At 43.4% G+C, this 21,383-nt stretch overlaps 1 non-coding gene across 1 annotated transcript; it reads left to right on the forward strand.

Annotated features, from left to right (window-relative positions):
• Positions 1-18,722: 18,722 nt before the first annotated feature.
• Positions 18,723-18,797, forward strand: Trnas-cga (transfer RNA serine (anticodon CGA)). The gene has a single exon. It is a non-coding gene; the product is annotated as a tRNA-Ser (tRNA).
• The last annotated feature ends 2,586 nt before the right edge of the window (positions 18,798-21,383 follow it).

Consider the following 21,383-nt stretch of genomic DNA (forward strand, 5'->3'; position numbering starts at 1 on the left):
CTCAATGGGGGACAGATCCGGAGATCTTGCTGGCCAGGGTAGTTGACTTACACCTTCTAGAGCACGTTGGGTGGCACGGGATACATGCGAACGTGCATTGTCCTGTTGGAACAGCAAGTTCCCTTGCCGGTCTAGGAATGGTAGAATGATGGGTTCGATGACGGTTTGGATGTACCGTGCACTATCAGAGTCCCCTCGACGATCACCAGTGGTGTACGGCCAGTGTAGGAGATCGCTCCCCACACCATGATGCCGGGTGTTGGCCCTGTGTGCCTCGGTCGTATGCAGTCCTGATTGTGGCGCTCACCTGCACGGCGCCAAACACGCATACGACCATCATTGGCACCGAGGCAGAAGCGACTCTCATTGCTGAAGACGACACGTCTCCATTCGTCCCTCCATTCACGCCTGTCGCGACACCACTGGAGGCGGGCTGCACGATGTTGGGGCGTGAGCGGAAGACGGCCTAATGGTGTGCGGGACCGTAGCCCAGCTTCATGGAGACGGTTGCGAATGGTCCTCGCCGATACCCCAGGAGCAACAGTGTCCCTAATTTGCTGGGAAGTGGCGGTGCGGTCCCCTGCGGCACTGCGTAGGATCCTACGGTCTTGGCGTGCATCCGTGCGTCGCTGCGGTCCGGTCCCAGGTCGACGGGCACGTGCACCTTCCGCCGACCACTGGCGACGACATCGATGTACTGTGGAGACCTCACGCCCCACGTGTTGAGCAATTCGGCGGTACGTCCACCCGGCCTCCCGCATGTCCACTATACGCCCTCGCTCAAAGTCCGTCAACTGCACATATGGTTCACGTCCACGCTGTCGCGGCATGCTACCAGTGTTAAAGACTGCGATGGAGCTCCGTATGCCACGGCAAACTGGCTGACACTGACGGCGGCGGTGCACAAATGCTGCGCAGCTAGCGCCATTCGACGGCCAACACCGCGGTTCCTGGTTTGTCCGCTGTGCCGTGCGTGTGATCATTGCTTGTACAGCCCTCTCGCAGTGTCCGGAGCAAGTATGGTGGGTCTGACACACCGGTGTCAATGTGTTCTTTTTTCCATTTCCAGGAGTGTACAATTAGCAGTCCTGTCTCTCTCTTCAGAACAAATTTAATCTCACCACGGGTCCACTTAACACACGTAACAATTGGCAGTTGTCAAGACACTGGTTCAAATCTCCGGTTGACCACCTGTATGTGACTTTCCAAGTTTTTCCAAAATGTGGAATAGTTCCTTAAAAGAAACACCAAGTAGTTTACATCCATCTTCATCCATAAAAGAGTGAGGTTGGTCTCCCGTTCCTATATGTGTTGGTATACAGAAGATCTGATAGCACTCTAGGTCACAGAGTGTATAGAAAGCCGACTAACACAAACAGGTATTTAGATGCCACTTCGCACCACCACCCAGCCCAGAAGCAAGCAGTACTGAACCCTCTGTCTTCACGTGCCTTCCGTATCAGCGATGCCCGCATCTCGTGGTCGTGCGGTAGCGTTCTCGCTTCCCACGCCCGGGTTCCCGGGTTCGATTCCCGGCGGGGTCAGGGATTTTCTCTGCCTCGTGATGGCTGGGTGTTGTGTGCTGTCCTTAGGTTAGTTAGGTTTAAGTAGTTCTAAGTTCTAGGGGACTTATGACCACAGCAGTTGAGTCCCATAGTGCTCAGAGCCATTTGAACCAATCGTATCAGCGATGACGACAACTTGCAATCAGAGTTGAATTTTTTAAAGAGGACACTGAAGGCAAATGGCTATGATAGTTATTCAATCGACAAGGCTTTTAGGCAGAATGTTAATAACACTAATAAGAATGACGAGGAACCGCCTTCTAACTCCGTTCGGTTACTGTTCGGTTCTGGGGTCAGTTACCGCATAAGCAGAATTATAGAGAATAATGGTATTCAGATATCTTTCTCTAGTCAAAATAACATAAAAGATTTTTTCCGACGGAAAACGGATGCTCCTGATTGCCTCCACAACGCAGGCGTCTATCAAGCGACATGTGCCTGCGGCAAAGTGTATATAGGCGAAACGGGAAGAACTGTTAAAGAACACATTAAGGAACACGAATGGCACATACGGCTAAAACAAAGTGCAAAATCAGCAGTAGCGGAACATCATGAGAACTGTGGCTCTGACATTTATCTTAATAACGTACGAGTGCTGGCTAAGGAAACAAACAGTTGTAGAAGAAAAGGGCCAGCCGCTGTGGCCGAGCGGTTCTAGGCGCTTCAGTCCGGAACCGCGTTGCTGCTACTGTCGGAGGATCGAATCCTGCCTCGGGCATGGATGTGTGTGTTGTCCTTAGGTTATTTAGGTTTAAGTAGTTCTACGTCTATGGGACTGATGACCTCAGATGTTAAGTCCCATAGTGCTTAGGGCCATTTGAACCATTTTAATTTCCGGCATCGTCGCTCTCCGCCATCAAGGAAGTTAGTATGCGGCCGCGGTGCGCGAGCGACGTAAACAAAACAAAAAAATGGTTCAAATGGCTCTGAGCACTATGGGACTTAACATCTGAGGTCATCAGTCCCCAACGGTCACGCGGTTCCAAACTGAAGCGCTTAGAACCGCACGGCCACACCGGCCGGCCGACGTAAACAACGCACTGCAAGTCACCTAAGCTGACAATAATATTATGGGTAAACATTTCCCCTCTCTTGCTCTGTCCGTTTCGATCCAGCCAATGATGACGGCCAACCAATAGCAGTAGGAGAAATTTCAACCCGTAACCCTTCTCTGGGCCATCAATAGTATCCTTAGGAGTTTGGTCAACAACGCTCCTTATTCTGCATCAGTGCGGGAATATTAGCCAATGACTATGGCCCACCAATTGTAGCCATACGAATTTTAACCAATACTACCACTTCGCAAGCACGAACGCGGGAGAACTCCTGTTTATAAGAGGACTCGACACTCGTCTCTGACAGTGTTCTAGCAGTAGTGGACGCCGGAAGGTCCTGAGGAAGATCCCAGCAGAGTGGTCGAAACGTCAATCATTTTAGAGGAAATATGACTCGGGCTAATAACCCAGAAGATTTTAACTTCAGTGACAACGGCCACGAAAGCCTGCAGACTTACGTATACAAAGAAACAAACAATTACAAGTTTACAAACCTTTTCATTGTGAAATAATACTGCTGTCTGTTTACAATTTTTACTTGTAGAGAGCTATAAGCACTTTATATTTTTATCATTGATTATTTTAATGGCGACTTCTTATTTAATGAAAAGCTTTCTTTACGAACACACTTCAGGAAACATTAAGAGGAAAATTACGTGGAATAAATCATTTACTACTGTACAGAAAACTAAAAACACTTCATACTCCACAAAGTTAATAAAATCGTAAAATGTTTTCCTGCCAAAATTATCGGTTTAGTAAGAAACAGGATACTTGGAAAGGGCCCTGTCTAGGGATGTGATTGGGGATAGTCACGAGTGTGCTCACATTAGTTGGAAGTTCCACAAAAAGTTATTATTCAATACATAATAGCGGATTCATCGGGTGCACATATTTAGATAACAGTTCTGCTGAAGATGGTGGCGCTTGTGGGCTATAATTACAGTGGCTATAAAATTGGTGTTAAGGCAACCATGGTTCTTGATGTTAGCCATGCCCTGATGTAACTCTTCCTGGCGTCATGAATTTAACCAAACAGGGCCAATAATGATACCATGGTCGATAGGCCACTTTACATTCCATCCGAGGCTAATTTACATGACCGCAAGCTCTTCTTGCCTCGATTTTTTCATCCAAATTAACCACAATAGATGACCAAGGCTGCTGCTGACCGCTCAGTATCACAGTCGGAACTCAAATACATCAGTCAACACAATGGAATCAAGCGCCTTGCGCGCCAAGTCCACCTTTCCCAGACCCGCCAAAGTACTTCCGTAACCGCGAGGCTTTACTACAGGTTTTACATTTAGCTTTCCAATTAAATACACAGAGTTTTTACGAATGATTACATTCACTGAGTATTACATATAAAACCAGAGGTACACTTACAGCATAATTTCTTAAAACAACAAAATAATCGGCATAGTTGTTACATTTACACAACCAAAGATCTTGAATATGCAGATACACTAGCGTATAACATCAGCAGAGAACTTATACGGAATATACACAAATCTATCGATTACCGGTATTGCACTGTTAACGTGAGTTCTGATTAAAGTATATGATACATACAAACAACAACTAATAATATCTCTGAGTAAAGTAGGCCTCTGTCATATCGTTGTGTGAAGGTCCTTGTAACAATTAACAGTTGTACAGCTCATGCTGGATACGTGGAAGGTTTCGTTACTACAGTGCATATGAATATATACTCTGTAAAAGTGAGTGATGTGGTACTAACAGTTCATAGCAGTGGAAGCCGACACATGGATATTAACAACCGTAGTCGCCCATACTGTCGCAGTAAGTACAAAATTAAATTTTGGATCAAAATCGGCATCTACAGAATAATCATGGCGATGCATCGAAACGTGTTGCCTTTTCTAGTCACAGAGCCAGCACCCAGCTTTACGCTTTCAAACAGCTATGTAACCTACTGTGCACTATCAGAAGATGAGCCTGAAAAGGTTCGAAAACCGGTTCATGGAGTAAATAACTATTTCAAAAAAGTGACTAGTTGCAGTTTTCTGTGTTTACATTGTGAAGGCACTCATGTCAGTGCTGAATGTATTGCTGTTCATCAACAATTTACACCAATTGCTGGGACATGAAACAGGACGTACGCTAGCTAATGTCGCTAGATTTAGAGCTTTCCATGAATTGGTCTCCTCAGATCGAGTGTTGTCGGCTGCTGAATTTGTTTCACATTGTGCCTGGTAGAAGGCATTGTGTAGCAGTCGATCGCTGAGCACTCTCGCCTCAAACTTATCACTGTACCACAATCAACAACTTCAAAGCGATCGCAACTGGTCGGCGGATAGAAGGATCCGTAGTAAAATTAGAAAGTGGCTTCCACCTGCAACAACCTAAAAGTTAGTATGCGTGCAGTGGAGCTTAACGTTGTGTGGAAGACAGTGAATCTATGTCTTCAGAAACTTCAGGAAGCCCCACTGTGTATACAGCAGTCCACATCGAAGAGATAGGTAGTAATATGGAGGAATGTTATTTTGAACCGAAAAGTACAATTATTGTCTTGATCACACTGACAAAAATGGAGATCACAAGCAAGAATTTTTGGTGGTCGTTATTGTTGAACTTCTCCTCAATTTTCTTAATTCGTTGTCTTTTGTGTTGAAAGTGTCGTACGAAATCGAATAAATTTCGTGGAAATTTTGAACAAAACTGCTGTCAAACGATCGAAAGGAAGCAATGTTTATTACGTCCCATTTAAGATAAATGAAGAAAAAGTCATGAATGGTTTTCACAATCTTTAGTCACATTTCTCGTACTTCATACCGTGAAATGTGTATCCATAGGAGTTATCTTGTTCAATACCACAAAACTAAAATTATTATAATATTCTTGTTCTACATAGTTATACTGCTGTCTGTTACTTAAAAAATAAACAATGTTTGCAGCAAAATTGAAATTGTCAATGTTTCATTCATGTTTTACTCGAAAATTCTTCATTTGCAGTGTGAAACAGAAGGAAGTAGTGATAAATTTAAAAGAAAAGCAGATTTATCACAATAACACTAGATAAGGTAATTTCCTCAAAAATAAGGTGAAATTAAAAAAAAACGCGAAACGGAAACATATCAAACATCGTTTCAATACTTCATCAACCTAAATAAAACCTATTGCCGTTATTCGTAAACAAGTTTCACGTTTAAGACTAAAAACAGAAAACTATTGCGCCTGATCAAGATGAAGAACGTTTTGCTGAGTGCAAATAGTTTTATGTTTTGTGCATGTAAAGCGAATAAATAGTAAATGTTTTGCGCACACAAAAGCGCAGACGTTATGGGATTAACTTACGTCTATTATGTATAAAATGGAATGTGCATTGTGTAAGAATGTAAAATACGTAATGAACTGACAGAGAACGATGTGTGATTCTAAATATGTGCAAAACAAGCAAAAAAAACAAAGAAATAAAGAGAAGTCGTCGGGTCCCAGTTTGTCTCTTAAAAATTTGCTTATTTTCTTTCTGTACCAATGCTACCAACACTACAGTAATCCTACCACTTAATTCGTCATTTACGTATGGTGTCAAAACTAGCAATCTGTAATTTTGTGGAGCACAACTCTAGTAGTTTTAATTAAAGACAATTAAACAGTTGCTTGTCATGCAGTTTTATATAAATGAAAGGGTTGGCAGTCGCCTTCAAAACAAAGTTGAAAAAACAGTAAAACTAGTTAAAGAGAAATCCCATGACATTAGTGGTTGGTAGGTTTTTTGCATAACATGTCCTATCAAATTTTGCCGTTCCTCAGCGATCTTCTGATATGATCCCCCGTTAATTCTTCCACTTTGCCCGCATCTCGTGGTCGTGCGGTAGCGTTCTCGCTTCCCACGCCCGGGTTCCCGGGTTCGATTCCCGGCGGGGTCAGGGATTTTCTCTGCCTCGTGATGGCTGGGTGTTGTGTGCTGTCCTTAGGTTAGTTAGGTTTAAGTAGTTCTAAGTTCTAGGGGACTGATGACCATAGCTGTTAAGTCCCATAGTGCTCAGAGCCATTTGAACCATTTTTTCTTCCACTTTCTTCAGGTAAAGACTCAAATGCGTGCCAGGCATTAACAGAATGACGAGATCTTGATTTTCGAAGTGGAACGTTTCTTGAAACAGCAAAAACGCAGACTTTTACCACCGAGGTCTTCGGCAAGTCACCGACGGTTTGTAAGCTCGTGTCGCATTGAAGAGTGCGTAAATAGAGGAGGAATGACGCCATCGGCATCGCTATATTATACACTGCTGGCCATTAAAATTGCTACACCACGAAAATGACGTGCTACAGACGCGAAACTTAACCGACAGGAAGAAGATGCTGTGATATGCAAATGATTAGCTTTTCAGAGCATTCAGAGAAGGTTGGCGCCGTTGGCGACACCTACAACTTGCTGACACGAGGAAAGTTTCCAACCGATTTCTCATACGTGAACAGCAGTTGCTTGGTGCAACGTTGTTGTGATACCTCGTGTAAGGAGGAGAGATGCGTACCATCACGTTTACAACTTTGATAAAGGTCGGATTGTAGCCTATCGCGATTGCTGTTTATCGTATCGCGACATTGCTGCTCGCGTTGGTCGAGATCCGGTGACTGTTAACAGAATATGGAATCGGTGGGTTCAGGAGGGTAATACGGAACGCCGTGCTGGATCCTAACGGCCTCGTATCACTAGCAGTCCAGATGACAGCCATCTTATCCGCATGGCTGTAATGGATCGTGCAGCCACGTCTCGATCCCTGAGTCAACAGACAACAACCATCTGCACGAACAGTTCGACGACGTTTGCAGCAGCATTGACTATCAGCTTGGAGACCATGGCTGCGGTTACCCTTGACGCTGCATCACAGACAGGAGCGCATGCGATGGTGTACTCAACGACGAAACTGGGTGCACAAATGGCAAAACGTCATTTTTTCGGGTGAATCCAGGTTCTGTTTACAGCATCATGATGGTCGCATCCGTGTTTGGCGACATCGCGGTGAACGCACATTGGAAGCGTATATTCGTCATTGCCATACTGGCGTATCACCCGGCGTGATGGTATGGGGTGCCATTGGTTGCACGTCTCGGTCACCTCTTGTTCGCATTGACGGCACTTTGACCAGTGGACGTTACATTTCAGATGTAATACGACCAGTGGCTCTACCCTTCATCCGATCCCTCCGAAACCCTACATTTCAGCAGGATAATGCACGGCCGCTTTTTGCAGGTCCTGTACGAGCCTTTCTGGATATAGAAAATGTTCGACTGCTACCCTGGCCAGCACATTCTCCAGATCTCTCACCAATTGAAAACGTCTGGTCAATGGTGGCCGAGCAACTGGCTCATCACAATAGACCAGTCAGTACTGTTGATGAACTGTGGTATCGTGTTGAAGCTGCATGGGCAGCTGTACCTGTACACGCCATCCAAGCTCTGTTTGACTCAATGCCCAGGCGTATCGAGGCCGTTATTACGGCCAGAGGTAGTTGTTTTGGGTGCTGATTTCTCAGGATGTATGCACCCAAACTGCGTGGAAATGTAATAACATGTCAGTTCTAGTATAATATATTTGTCCAATGAATACCCGTTTATCATGTGCATTTCGTCTTGGTGTAGCAATTTTAACGGCCAGTAGTGTATATTGGCAGCGTAGTTTTTAGGAAGCGGCGACGCCGCGTAATTGCCTCGGCGGAGGCCACGGAGTCCACGTGGTGGCGGTGACCTCGGTGACATTGCGGCGGCGGGCGTCGCGTGGGCGGCCGCAAATAGCCGCCCCGTGTCCACGTGGCCCGCGGCCTCCAGCGCGCCAGGGGGCGGGGCGCCACCACCGCGGCGCTCCTCAATGGCCGGGGGCTCTATATATAGAGCACGGCGCCGCCGGCGGGTCACGTGCGCGCCGCCGCCGCCGCCGCAGGCAGAAGGCGGCCTACGCTGCTTTGTTTTGTGTTCCCTCTGGGACCGGCCTGCCAGAGGTCACCCTCTGAGAAAAGCACCCGCTTCTCTCTCCGGGGACACATTTGCTCCGCTCTTCCTTTCGGAGACAACTTCTTTTCTTTTCTCTTGAAAACAGTGTCACCAAACAAGAGATACAAAATTTTTTATAACATTTTCGGAGTATACCGCTTTTGTAAGTGTAGCGCAACTTAAAGCTAGCAAAGGAAAGGTTCAGTTGATGAAAGGAGTAGGCCACAATTCTCAAACATGATTGACTTTATTACAATACAACTCTCTGAGCAAGTTTCATATATATTACTTTTGAATACATTACGGGAGTGGCAGTGATCAATGTCTTACAAATGTTTACTATTAAAAACAGTCTTGATCACGATTTATTGTTGTTTACATAGTTCCACATAGTCAGCGCGTACACAGCTTTCCCACTAGAGCGTGCCCCGCTAAGCACAAGTGTGTGTGTGTGTGTGTGTGTGTGTGTGTGTGTGTGTGTGCGCGTGTGTGTGTGTGTGTGTGTGTGTGTGTAGTGTGGACTGAAGAGATCATCCTTGATGACTTATTCTTCTAGGATGGGATGTAAGGATAAAAGGAAAACACTTTATTTATTACGCATTCAGTTAGGCTTGGGCACGCAATGGGTCCTTTAGCCTGCTGTCTTTGGTGATGTCTATCTCCTGTGGAGGGTGGAATGTGTCAAGGCTGTTATGTGTGACTGCTTCCTCGTGTTATGACAGATTGCCTATGGGGGGTGAAACGTTATTGACTTCGATACGCGATACTTGTGGCATCTTGCAGGGTTTACCGTTCCTACCGATTGTAATTCTCGAACTTCGTCCCTAAGGGCATCGATCTTGTCAAAAACTCGTAGAGCCTTGTCATGGACCTTCTCTTGTATAGTGGTCTCGTGGAGTGCGGTGCGGATGTCGACGTTTCTTGTCCACCATGGAGCTCCTGTGATCCATCGATAGCAAATGTTTTGCAGCGCTTGGAGTTTGTTGTAGTTGGAGACGCACGTAGTTCCCCACGAGGTGGAGCCATACAACATTGTGGGTTCCACCGTTGCTTTATACAATTGGAGTTTAGTCATAGGGTTGAGATCCTTACCCTTCAGGAACGGAATCAACGACCTGGCCATCTTCTGGGCTGCCGTCTTCTTGTCGTCAATATGCTGCGTAAAGAGTAATTTTTTGTCAAGGTAGACACCGAGATAGTTCACTCCCGGTGACCATGGGATAAATTGGTCAGCTATTTGAAGTCCGTCGTTCAGAACTGGTTTCCTCCGTGTGAACAGCTAAGCACAACAGCGCAGGTGCAGCGCTCGTCCGTCTCCGCACTACGAGATGGCGCTGCCGTAGAGAGGGACCGAATTCTGCTTCCGCCGATCCGCGTATTAATATGTAACGCAGCCAATGAGATTGCTGCTAACGTTGAACCTTCTCTCCTCGCGGATCACACTTGTGCAGTGATACATGAACGCGCGAGGTATTCTAATAAGTGTACAGACCTCCAGCCCGTACCAATCTGCATTTGTCTGCACCAGTCTGCATTAGTCCGTACCAGTCTGTACCAGTCTATAGTCAAGTTTCAGTCTACGCCTAATAAGATTACCATATTCCTGTACATAGCCATGAAGAGAATTATATAGACACTTTGTCAAGTATTAGAGATATATGTGGGAATAAGATTAACGAACCAATACCAAAGGAACTTCAGATTGTCAAGTGTAAATAGCATCCAGAACCAAGTTAAGTAGTTTTTATGTTTGTTAATATTTTAATAAATGTTTCTGAAAATTAATCAAGTCCTGTTTAAAGTTGGTCATCGTCAATCTGCTACTCTAAGCGTGCCAGTGGCATTTCAATCGTCTGACAGTAACGGCAGAAGATAAACTTGCCACAATAAGACCACAAGACATATTGCTGACACTCACCTATTTCGTTAGAGCGACAAGTCAAATAATCTGATGGTGTGTGTACTGAAGGTCTTACAGTACGCACACCACATTTATTTATCAAGGTGACCGGTTTCGACTACTACTGTGGTCATCTTCAGACCATTGAGTAGGAACCTATTTCTGTTGGAGATTCTCCAACAGAAAGAGGTTCCTACTCAATGGTCTGAAGATGACCACAGTAGTGGTCGAAACCGGTCACCTTGATAAATAAATCGTGATCAAGACTGTTTTTAATAGTAAAAATATACATATGTATATATAATCATTGCGCTTCCAGACTTTGTCTTAAGCAAGGGTAGACAAACATCAGCTCATATAACATTAAACTTTTAGGCAAGATATTAATAAAAGACTAAAATATATTTTACCAAGCACTGATATTTAAACAAAAACCACTCCGTCTACAGGCCACAAGTGGCCCATCGGGACCATCCGACCGCCGCGCCATCCGTAGTGGAGGACGCGGATAGCAGGGGCATGGGTCAGTACACCGCACTCCTGCCCGTTATGATGGTATTCTTTTCCGGAGCCGCTACTATTCGGTCGAGCAGCTCCTCAGTTGGCATCACGAGGCTGAGTGCACCCCGAAAAATGGCAACAGCGCATGGCGGCCAGGAAGGTGACCCATCCAAGTGCCGGCTACACCCGACAGTGCTTAACTTCGGTGATCTCACGGGAACTGGTGTATCCACAGCGACAAGGCCGTTGGCCTAATATTTAAACAACCACTACCAATACAATTAGAATCGAATAAACCTAGTACTCCAACTGGAAAAATAATTAGCCCAGAATATAACCTTAGGTTTTACTCGAAACCGGCATCCACCTATGAACTCAAAAAAAAAAGCATAAAATTTTAAGACAAACTTTCTCATTAAAACATTGCTGCAATTAAATATAGAAATTTCTAAAACGAATTCAGGCTGACAAGTAAATAATGACTTTAGAGTTAACTTCTGCAATAGTTCAACACAGGATCATTAAACAACATGAAACAAACTCATGGTTTTAAAATGAAGCCACCACTCACGCAACTACAAATACATCAAGAGATAATGGCTGTAATTGGAGGCGTATACTCAAAGCAGGATTACACAGCTTTCCTTTCATTACACACGAACTGCCGCTCTTGGTACGAGCCCTTTTACTCTCCAGCCATCAACAGGCCCGGCTCGCCGATCTCCTCAGATAGATCGTTGTGCACACGAAAGAGAAGCTTCTAAAACACGCAAACAGATGGTGTTAACGGACCTCAAAAACATGTTCATACGTGCTTCAGGGAATACGGGCCAGACAATAATGACAATTTAATGGCCTGGGAAACTTCAAGCAACCAATTGGCCCAGAAAATGAAATTAAAAAAAAATTAACCACACTTGATAAACCATCAAAACACGGACATTTCACTACTAAAGAAATCGTTCAGGGCTACCAGTTGGCGATACCCATAGCAGAGACTGAAGTAGCTTACGAGAATTTCGAATGACGCAACAAGAGGCAGCAATACATTATTAAATCACGTTGTTACCACAGTTCACGGGCGGAAATTCTCCGCCCCCCCCCCCTCAAAAAAAAAAAAACCCGTCCGTGGTTCAAATGCCGTCGTGAGCAGAAACAAGGCTGTCCACTCAGAGTCTCGTCAACCAATGAACGTCAGACTCACCAGCGCCAGTACCAACAGTCACAGTTCTACTCGTTGCCAGCTTACACTGCCGCCCAGCGTGCTTCCAAACTTAGTGCATGTGCGACTCGCGCCTCCTAGCGGCTCCATGTTCACCCTCTCTTCCCGTGCCTCCTCTCAGGCGTGCGCTATATAGGCAAACTTTACGCCAGACGGGATCGATAACCGCTAGGTCGATGTGCACACTTCAGTAAGCTATATAAAATTAGCGAAAAACAGTCTAGATCGCAATGGTTATTCTATTTAAAATGACCGGTTTCTGCCTAATCTGAGGCGATCTTCATAACAGAACTGTGAAGGGTAGAAATCGTGCTAGTTACTTAAAAAGTCAGTGATTTAAAATAAAGTAATTTGTTGTTGTTGTTGTGGTCTTCAGTCCTGAGACTGGTTTGATGCAGCTCTCCATGCTACTCTATCCTGTGCAAGCTTCTTCATCTCCCAGTATCTACTGCAACCTACATCCTTCTGAATCTGCTTAGTGTATTCATCTCTTGGTCTCCCTCTACGATTTTTACCCTCCACACTGCCATCCAATGCTAAATTTGTGATCCCTTGATGCCTCAAAACACGTCCTACCAACCGATCCCTTCTTCTAGTCAAGTTGTGCCTCAAACTTCTCTTCTCCCCAATCCTATTCAGTACCTCCTCATTAGTTACGTGATCTACCCACCTTATCTTCAGCATTCTTCTGTAGCACCACATTTCGAAAGCTTCTATTCTCTTCTTGTCCAAACTAGTTATCGTCCATGTTTCACTTCCATACATGGCTACACTCCATACAAATACTTTCAGAAACGACTTCCTGACACTTAAATCTATACTCGATGTTAACAAATTCCTCTTCTTGAGAAACGCTTTCTTTGCCGTTGCCAGTCTACATTTTATATCCTCTCTACTTCGACCATCATCGGTTATTTTGCTCCCCAAATAGCAAAACTCCTTTACTACTTTAAGTGTCTCATTTCCTAATCTAATACCCTCAGCATCACCCGACTTAATTTGACTACATTCCATGATCCTCGTTTTGCTTTTGTTGATGTTCATCTTATATCCTCCTTTCAAGACACTGTCCATTCCGTTCAACTGCTCTTCCAAGTCCTTTGCTGTCTCTGACAGAATTACAATGTCATCGGCGAACCTCAAAGTTTTTACTTCTTCTCCATGAATTTTAAGGCCTACTCCGAATTTTTCTTTTGTTTCCTTTACTGCTTGCTCAATATACAGATTGAATAACATCGGGGAGAGGCTACAACCATGTCTTACTCCTTTCCCACCCACTGCTTCCCTTTCATGCCCCTCGACTCTTATAACTGCCATCTGGTTTCTGTACAAACTGTAAATAGCCTTTCGCTCCCTGTATTTTACCCCTGCCACCTTCAGAATTTGAAAGAGAGTATTCCAGTTAACATTGTCAAAAGCTTTCTCTAAGTCTACAAATGCTAGAAACGTAGGTTTGCCTTTTCTTAATCTTTCTTCTAAGATAAGTCGTAAAGTCAGTATTGCCTCACGTGTTCCAACATTTCTACGGAATCCAAACTGATCTTCCCCGAGGTCGGCTTCTACCAGTTTTTCCATTCGTCTGTAAAGAATTCGCGTTAGTATTTTGCAGTTGTGACTTATTAAACTGATAGTTCGGTAATTTTCACATCTGTCAACACCTGCTTTCTTTGGGATTGGAATTATTATATTCTTCTTGAAGTCTGAGGGTATTTCGCCTGTCTCATACATCGTGCTCACCAGATGGTAGAGTTTTGTCATGACTGGCTCTCCCGAGGCCATCAGTAGTTCAAATGGAATGTTGTCTACTCCCGGGGCCTTGTTTCGACTTAGGTCTTTCAGTGCTCTGTCAAACTCTTCACGCAGTATCTTATCTCCCATTTCGTCTTCATCTACATCCTTTTCCATTTCCATAATATTGTCCTCAAGTACATCGCCCTTGTATAAATCCTCTATATACTCCTTCCACCTTTCTGCCTTCCCTTCTTTGCTTAGAACTGGGTTGCCATCTGAGCTCTTGATATTCATACAAGTGGTTCTCTTCTCTCCAAAGGTCTCTTTAATTTTCCTGTAGGCAGTATCTATCTTACCTCTAGTGAGACAAGCCTCTACATCCTTACATTTGTCCTCTAGCCATCCCTGCTTAGCCATTTTGCACTTCCTGTCGATATCATTTTTGAGACGTTTGTATTCCTTTTTGCCTGCTTCATTTACTGCATTTTTATATTCTCCTTTCATCAATTAAATTCAATATTTCTTCTGTTACCCAAGGATTTCTATTAGCCCTCGTCTTTTTACCTACTTGATCCTCTGCTGCCTTCACTACTTCATCCCTCAGAGCTACCCATTCTTCTTCTACTGTATTTCTTTCCCCCATTCCTGTCAATTGTTCCCTTATGCTCTCCCTGAAACTCTGTACAACCTCTGGTTCTTTCAGTTTATCCAGGTCCCATCTCCTTAAATTCCCACAATTAAAATCGAAGGGTAGTTACCCATCAGCTGAAGTCGACGATGTCCAGAACAGCTAGTAGGCCTCAGTCGCTGAAACTGCTACTGAGAAGACACAGTCTTCACTACCTGAGACAGCTGCCATCGACCTCAGTCGTTACGGTGAGACATGGCGTCCGTGATACACATCTTTAAATATTTACTGGACATCTTACTACGACGTGTCCATGGCAACGGCGTTCGTAGATATCAAGTTCAGGCCAGAAGAGTGTGCCAAAGTTCTACTAAATTTCGTATTATTCAGAACACAGTGTAATTATTGTATAATTATCATAGATGGTAATTATTTTATATGAATCTATTTGTCTTTTGTATACATTAAATTCTATTGATTAAACAGCCGATGCTATATACACAGCGGTCCAAAAAAATGTATCCACTGTTTAAAAGTCCATAACTGGTGTAAGAGGTCCGAGCAGATGTAATTTCGATGTATTGCTCACGCGCTGCCTGCGATATGTAAGGTATAAGAGAATCTCAGACCAGAGAGCAGTGTTGACTGCAGTAGGAACTGTGTAGCGGTAGGAGTAAGTTGTTGCTAACGAGCAGTCTGGTCTGGTGTATCGTGTTGGCTGGGCCGGTCGTGGTGCAGCGATGCCGGAGCCTGAGCATTATTGTATAAGGTAAAAAGCAGCCTCGCGCATATGTAGTATTATTATCTCAAGTCCCATGTAAATGTTTAAAAAAAATCTCCTAATAATAATCTTTCTCATAAAAAGTAACTTTTAACAACCATTCATTTCAAGTTAAATAATTTACTAATTTCTCCAATCCATGATCTTCCCGATTATTGCAAAAGAAAAATCAGTTGTTTCCTTTCATAAATGACAAATCTATCGGCCAGCGTTGCACAGGGCTGTGCCAGAAAAATTTATTGTAAGAGCAGATATATACGCATTATCCGGTGACTTCATTGAGGTAAGAATTTTTCTTTTTTTAATTCAGAATGATCTTTCAGGGCCATGACGCAGCACTGCTGACGTCCACAATTTGCCAGGTAAAATTAACAGTCAATTATTCAAAGGTTGTAACTGAGTCACATTTATTATTGAGAGATTAGTCACATTGTATTATTGCAAGATTACGGAATTTATCTGAGGGAGGTTCCGCTGAATGTGAATGAACGGCATAATTATATTTTTTACTGTTGAGAGGTTTAGGAATTTTTCTGTTCTGAGGTTACACTAAATGTGAAAAGATTTTTTGTGGGGAGGTCACACTGGCAAAGTAATTGAAGGAGTTGTCTCATTTTTGGTGAAAGTGTATCTTAAAGTCCAACTTAAAGATATCAGTGTAGATGTTCGAAATGGTCACCATTACCATCCACACACAAACGATGCCGCCGAACAGCAGCACGAACTACTGACTGCAACGTGTTCAGGTGGATATTTGCACATGAATGTACGATGGATTCCCGAAGTTCATCCAATGTGCATGGCTTTTGTCAATAAACAACGTCCTTTAGTGTTCCCCACAGGTAAAAGTCCAGAGGAGCTAGATCTGAGGAACGTGGTGGATACTCCACAGCACCTCAACGGCCTATCCATCTTCTACCGGCACAGTTACCTGTGAGGTGTGCCTTCGGAAGCTTCAGACATCCATTTTACCTGCCATCCGAGACTTGTGTGGAGACGGAAGAGTTTACTTTCAACAAGATGGTGCCCCAGCCCACTACCAAAATCGTGTTAGGGCGTATCTCGACGAAAATCTACCAGGAAGATGGATAGGCGATAGAGGTACTGTGGAGTATCCACCAGGTTTCCCACACGTAAGTCCTGTGGACTTTTATCTGTGGGGAACACTAAAGGACGTCGTTTAACGACAAAAGCCATGCACATTGGATGAACTTCGGGAATCCATCGTACATTCATATGCAAATATCCACCTGAACACGTTGCAGTCAGTAGTTCGTGCTGCTGTCCGGCGGTATCGTTTGTGTGGGGATGTTAATGGTGACCATTTCGAACATCTACACTGATACCTTTAAGTTGGACTTTAAGATACACTTGCGCCAAAAATGAGACCACTCCGTCAATTAGTTTGCAAGTTATGGACTTTTAGACAGTGGATACATTTTTTTTTGGCTCCCTCTGTATATTATACTGTTTAAATAAATGACTTCCGCCAGATGGTAATACACGAAATAAGAGAAATACTTTTTAAATAATCTAATAACCGTTACTCATTATTTAAGAATCTGGTCTGTCCTATAAGGCACTACCTGTTTTGTTATCATTGACTTTTAGATAAACTGTATCTTCAAATGATACTTAATTTATGTAAATCGTTCTTCATTCGCTAAGGTTGACGTATTACAGCACAAACAAACTTTATTGGACACCGTCAACTTCAGCTGATGGGTAACCACTTTGAGAGTATAATAAATATAAATTACCTTATTTTAAGTCACTGACTTCTTTATCTAACTAGTACTATTCTTATCCTTCACAGCGCTATTCTGAAGATGAAGACTAAGCCTAAACCCGTCACTTTAAATGAAATAACTATTGCCATCTAGGCTGTTTTTCACTAACTTTAAACAAGAGATAACTGCGGCAGCGCAAAGTAAGCATCTTTGAGGAGCTACAAAAACGAAATCGGGGTATAAGGAGAAAGAATGTTTTTATCTTCCAAGTTGGTAGTTCACACCGTTTTGTGTTCATTCAGTGTTGAAAATAATGTCTTCAAGATGGCGGCCGTTTGCAGCAATACATTTCTGGAGACGATCTCTGAAGTTTTCAATACATGTTGCGGGGTTATGGCGTTCGATTCTTGAATTATCAGCTCCTTTAGCTCCAGCAGGGTGTGAGAACGACGTTTAAACACTTTCTCCTTCAGATATCCGCAAAGAAAGAAGTCACAATTCTTCAAATCTTATGACCGAGCAGGCCGCCTCACATCACCCCTAAAACAGACCATACTCCTCCAAACATAAAACGAATTTCTGGCTGTGCTCGCTGTAGGTCCTTCCTGTTGGAACCATATGTCCTCTAATCCTTCTTCTTCAAAATTGTCTGTCATTCTGGACTACAGAAACATTTGCAGTATTGTGACATGGCCACGTCACCATCGTACCTACCTCTTCAAAGAAATACACTCCTGGAAATGGAAAAAAGAACACATTGACACCGGTGTGTCAGACCCACCATACTTGCTCCGGACACTGCGAGAGGGCTGTACAAGCAATGATCACACGCACGGCACAGCGGACACACCAGGAACCGCGGTGTTGGCCGTCGAATGGCGCTAGCTGCGCAGCATTTGTGCACCGCCGCCGTCAGTATCAGCCAGTTTGCCGTGGCATACGGAGCTCCATCATTTTGTCTCACTCGTTTGGTGATCAGTTGCCTGTGTTCTTAAATTAACCATTGCTATTGCATTGCTGTTTTACAGTGTGTTTGTTAATTTTTTTTTATAATTGCCATTCTTGGCGTTAAAGGCCTTCAGCCATGACTGTGGTTACTAGCCTTAAAATTCTAATTGGGATGACATTGGCTTCTTTTTAAAACATTGTTTGCTGTTACTAAAATGTAGACTTTCACGGCCGGAAATATCACGTCCATTATAATTATCCGGGCTGTTATGCCGTGGTCGGTTGATGAATTCTGTGTCGATTCCCACAGAATTCATCAACCGACCACGGCATAACAGCCCGGATAATTATAATGGACATTGTTTGCTGTGTCTGTCTTTTATTCTCATTTGGTAAATTGTAACGCACTGAAAGCACTTTTAGTTACACAGCAGCGGAGTGTGCGCCGATATGAAACTTCCTGGCAGATTAAAACTGTGTGCCCGACGGAGACTCGAACTCGGGACCTTTGCCTTTCGCGGGCAAGTGCTCTACCAACTGAGCTACCGAAGCACGACTCACGCCCGGTACTCACAGCTGTACTTCTACCAGTATCTCGTCTCCTACCTTCCAAACAAGGTTCGCAGAAGAGCTTCTGTAAAGTTTGGAAGGTAGGAAACGAGATACTGGTAGAAGTAAAGCTGTGGGTACCGGGCGTGAGTCGTGCTTCGGTAGCTCAGTTGGTAGAGCACTTGCCCTCGAAAGGCAAAGGTCCCGAGTTCGAGTCTCGGTCGGGCACACAGTTTTAATCTGCCAGGAAGTTTCAGTTACACAGTTGTTTATTCTTTCATTAATAACGTGTGATATCTTTATTTTTTGCTGAGTCTGGAATTACCGTTTTAAAATAAACGTTTGTAATTGCAAAAGGGAACCAATAGTAAGTGATTACGGTTCCGTCCCCAATCATAACCGAATCCTGCCTTCCTTGACTATCAGGTTTCAGTGCTGACCACACGCCCCTCCATATCCGCATCGAGTGACGCCTAATGGCTGAGGATGACACGGCAGTCGGTCAGTACCGTCAGGGTTTTCCGACACCTGTTCAGACGGAGTTCAGTTCAGACTTAAAGCAAGCACAATACAGCCAAGGGCAGCCAGTAGCATGTGTAACGGAACACAGTAACCTAATGACTGAATAAAAAAAGACGACATCAAGATTACTGGTACACAAAAACGTAGTCACAAATGTGCATATCAGCCAATTGAGACGTGTTACTAACGTAATGTACTCTGTGATTGCATCCAATAACTCATGTCACTTGATTAGATTACAAGGGAAGTGCAAGCCGACAAGCCAAGCCGACACTGCAATGGGTGGCGTTAAGCAACAGCTGCGGACGAGGAGTTATCCGTAATGACAGGAGCGGTCCGTACCCCACCAATTACTCTCAGCCAACCGGCAATCACAAGTCTGGTTTGTCCATGTCTGGACGATAACGTATGACGAAACCTCTGATACGAGCAGTTATGTTGGTGCACACGTTACCACTTGCACAACGCTATTGCTGTTTAAATAAGAACGATATGTTGACGTTAGTGTTCGTCAGAGAACCTGCTTTACAATCGGTGACAGATCAGTTCCATGTGTTATTTCGAACATGCTTACAAAATGTGAAGTGTTTACTGCTGCTTTAATAGATGTCCATCACAAAAACAAAATAAAATAAAATAAAATGAACCAGATGGTTGGAAAATAAGAAGTAATGAGCAGATCTACAAAAATATAGAGAAAATATCTGAAGTAATGGCCAAACGAAGATTAACCTTTTTTTGGACATCTCTACCGAATGGGTGGAAATAGACTAACAAAACGAATACACCTATATTTCTGGAAGAAGAAATCGACAATAGCATGGATTGATGATGATGTTTGGTTTGTGGGGCGCTCAACTGCGTGGTTATCAGCGCCCAATAGCATGGATTACAGAAGTAACAAAAGACCTTGAAAGAAACAACATCAAAGAATCAGAAATAGCAGAAAGAAACCGTTTTAAAAACAAAATACTAAATTTGGAAGGCTTTCAAAGCAGAAGAAATAAAAAATCGGGAACAACATGGACAGAAGAAAGGAAGAGACTTCATGGGGAGAAAGTGAGGGAATTCTGTAAAAATAGGAAACAACAAAAAAGGAAGAAGAGGAACTGAAGTTGTTAACGTGATCCTAGTTGGTCAATACGATTGTAAAAAAAAGAAAAAAATAATAAAATAAAATAAAATAAAATAAAATGAACACTGAAATACACGATATTGATGTTCCACAATAATATTTATTTTACATATTATTGTCAACCGGGTTATAATTTCCAGGGCATTATCAGACAGCATAAGAGTAAACAAACAAAATCGGCGAGAGTTCACTGCTGTACGAAGATTGCTTTCCCAAAGATGTCACTTTTGGGACTAATATAGCTAAAACAGAAGCATAATAAGATAGAGAAAGAAGCAATGACAAAACTTTTAATACATACACTCAGAGATTAAAAGCATAAGAATGTAGATGCCAAGACAATACACAAGTAAGTTCAGGGACAGACTTTTGTGTTATCTGGACAAAATAACTGTTGAATGCAATGAATAGTCCGAAAAAAGCCGGGGGGAGTGTAGAAGAGTGGAAGGAGTCGGTGTAATGTGGCTGGGAAACAGCTGTACTGTTTACAGCAAGCATGTTAGCGTATGGTGAGAAAAATAATAACTGGCTGCCGTTACTTTATAGAAAGGATAAATAACGAACTATATTTAATCATTAAGGATTAATTCTGGATGCTGTGATTGGTGTTTATTGATGGCCAGAACTGCAAATAACGTTAGTTTTCTGCTTTCATATCATTTATGGAGAAAATGACATTTAACATCAGAAAAAATGCGCATGAGTGGGAAAAACAAACCCGTAACAACGTTAGGATACAGCATTTGTAGTGTCCTGCTTGATACTGTCACGTCGTTTAAATATTTGGGTGTAACGTTGCAAAGCGATATAAAATGGAACGAGCACGTGGGGACTGTGCTAGGAAAGGCGAATGGTCGATTTCTATTTATTGGGAGAATTCTAGGAAAACGTGGTACGTCTGTTAAAGAGATAACATACAGGCCGCTAGTGAGATCCATTTTTGAGCACTGTTAGAGTGTTTGAGATCCTACCAGGTCAGACTAAAGGAAGACATCGAAGAGATTCAGAAGCAGGCTGCTGGATTTGGTAGTGGTAGGTTCGAACAGCACGCAAGTGCTACTTACAGGGTGTTTCAAAAATGGCCGGTATATTTGAAACGGCAATAAAAACTAAACGAGCAGCGATAGAAATACACCGTTTGTTGCAATATGCTTGGGA

Source organism: Schistocerca cancellata, chromosome 1 (genome assembly GCF_023864275.1).
Source record: "Schistocerca cancellata isolate TAMUIC-IGC-003103 chromosome 1, iqSchCanc2.1, whole genome shotgun sequence".
Lineage (NCBI taxonomy): Eukaryota > Metazoa > Arthropoda > Insecta > Orthoptera > Acrididae > Schistocerca > Schistocerca cancellata.